This window comes from Lactuca saligna, chromosome 8 (assembly GCF_052625555.1).
Source record: "Lactuca saligna cultivar CGN05327 chromosome 8, ASM5262555v1, whole genome shotgun sequence".
In the NCBI taxonomy this organism is placed as follows: Eukaryota; Viridiplantae; Streptophyta; class Magnoliopsida; order Asterales; family Asteraceae; genus Lactuca; species Lactuca saligna.
Genome location: NC_136424.1, coordinates 73,909,239 through 73,911,807, shown reverse-complemented (window position 1 = coordinate 73,911,807; position 2,569 = coordinate 73,909,239). Strand labels below are relative to the sequence as shown.

At 39.9% G+C, this 2,569-nt stretch overlaps 1 non-coding gene across 1 annotated transcript; it reads right to left on the bottom strand.

Annotated features, from left to right (window-relative positions):
- Window positions 1–461: 461 nt before the first annotated feature.
- LOC145013465 (small nucleolar RNA R71) lies at window positions 462–568 on the bottom strand. The gene has a single exon (XR_013665023.1). It is a non-coding gene; the product is annotated as a small nucleolar RNA R71 (small nucleolar RNA).
- Window positions 569–2,569: the final 2,001 nt, after the last annotated feature.

The window sequence follows — 2,569 nt, the reverse complement described above, 5'->3', positions numbered from 1 at the left end:
AATCAAGTCTGAATACGATACCGAGCCTGAATTTGAAGAACATACAAGTGAACCCGAAAATGAGCCAAGGAACGAGATGGAGAATATTGAAGAAATGTACATGGGAGCTTACAGAAAGAGAATTCGAGATGATGTTGGTCCAGGCTTATTACAACCCGCTATTCCTGCCACTGCCACATTCGAGCTGAAAGGACATATCCTTTCTGCACTAAAGGATATCCCATTCTATGGAAAAGATCATGATGATGCGTTCAAGCATTTAGATGAAGTGAACGACATTGCTTATTACTTTAATGTCCTGAATGTTAACAGAGATATCGTCTTGCTAAGGATGCTTCCCGTTACCTTTAAAGGAGCTGCAAAGGATTGGTTAAGAGAATCTTCCACCTGGTACAATCACTACTTGGGCTTAAATGCGTGAGCAGTTTCTCGACCAATTCGGTCCACCATCCAAGATAGCTAAACTCAAGAAGGCAATAGCTAATTTTGAGCAAAATCCGGGGGATTCACTTTACGAAGCATGGGAGTGTTATAAACGGTTGTTAAGGAATTGTCCTCAACATGACCTTAACATTCAACAAGAAGTGTCTATATTCTATGGCGGGGTCAATGTAATGACAAGACAACTCCTTGATTCTCAAGGACCGCTTACGAAGAAGAACCCAGGTGAGGTTAAGGAATTGGTTAAAGAATTTTCAAAGCATTGTCGTAAATACCGTAATCCATGGAATGAAAGCGTGAAAGGAGTTGGAGTGCACATTCTGACGAAATGGATGCTATGATGGAAATGCTTAACACTATGAATAGGAGATCGACCCAAACGGACCAATCAATTCATGCAATTCGAGTTGGTTGTGAGAGATGTAGTGGCCCACATTTGACAAAAGATTGCAACAGGATGAATATGGGAACAAGAAAGCTCAAGTTTGCTATTCAAGTGGAGATAAATACGATGAAGACTGGAGAAAACCAAAGAAAGAGTGGCTGCCATACAAAGAATACAAGAAGCAAAAGGAAGAGAAATATAAGCAAACTGGCCGAGGCTTCTACCAAAAAGAGCAGCCACCAACCGAGAAGAAAGTGGACTTAGAAACCATGTTGACCCGATCCATGGAAGCATCCGAGAGAAGGTACGGAGATACCGATGTAGTGCTAAAAGAACACATGAATATGATGAAGGAACAACACAAAATGATGATTGAGCATCAAGCTTCATTAAGAAATCATCAAGCATCGTTTCAAAGTTTAGAAGTCTAAGTTGGTCAACTTACTACTTTGGTTAATAACAATTTGTCTTCACAATCACCCAAAAAGAAAGTTCAATCTCATGTCATGGCCATTGATACTAAAGAACAGGTGTTTTCTGAGTTCCTAGAAGCATTAGAAGTGGAGCCAAATCCATATGAACCAAAGCCGAAGAAGTCTAAGCTCAAAAACGAAGAAGCTGCTGAAACGCCAGATTCACGTTGTGAGCTCGATATGTTCACGACGTGGGATCAGTCTGCACAGAAAAAATCGTATTTGTTCTAGCTTATAAACCGCCTTTGCCATTCCCGTCTCGAGCACATCTTAGCCCACTGGAAAGGGAACATCTGGAGTTTATTCAACAAATAAAGGGTATTCCTATTAATGCTCCTGTCATTGATTCACTTTTGAAACTTCCTAAATATGCGAAGTTCCTCCAAGACTTAATAGACACTCGTCAAGAATAAATGACGAATTCTAAGGTGATTCTAAGTGATCAAAGCTCAAAATCTGTATTAGGAGAGTTACCTAAGAAGATGGGAGATCCTGGACGCCATACTCTTCCATGTGAGTTCGGGAATAATTTGAAGATTTATGCTTTAGCCGATTATGGGGCTAGCATAAATTTAATGCCTTTTTCATTTTATCAGAAGCTGAATATTCCGAAGCTGAAGGCTACAAAGATGACTATTCACATGGAAAACCGTTCAGTGACAAACCTCGAGGCATTGTGGAAGATATTCTTGTAAAAATTGGGAAATTCGATTTTCCAATAGATTTTGTGGTGTTGGACATGAAAGAAGATCCCGATGTTCCGATTATTCTTAGTCGCCCGTTACTAAACACTACTGGGCTTTAGTTGATATACGCGAGTCTAAGCTCACCTTGAGAGTTGGAGATGATAAGGAAATTTTTGGAATGGATGATGGATTTCAAGGATATGATGTTAAGGGTGAAGTGTTCAATATTGATGAAGATAATGAACTTGAAGAATTGGAAAAGCTTATGGGAGAAGAAATCAAGACAATTGATCAAGTCAAGCGCACTAAACCAAGGGCATCCGTTCCATTTTTCGTTGATGTGATGAAGAGGAGGTTACATCAAAGGTGACTAGCTCAGTGGTGAAGGAGGAGGAGGATATTATAAAGCTTAAAAACGAGGAAAAATTGAATACTCAAGGGATCAAACGCAAGCTCAATGGAAACAAAGTCATGGCTAAAAAGGAGAATTCTAAAAAGGCGTATATTCGTCGAGTGCAAGCTTCTAAGAGGCGTTTCAAGAAGCAGAAGATCCTGATGGTGGAATCATCTGAAGATTCAACATA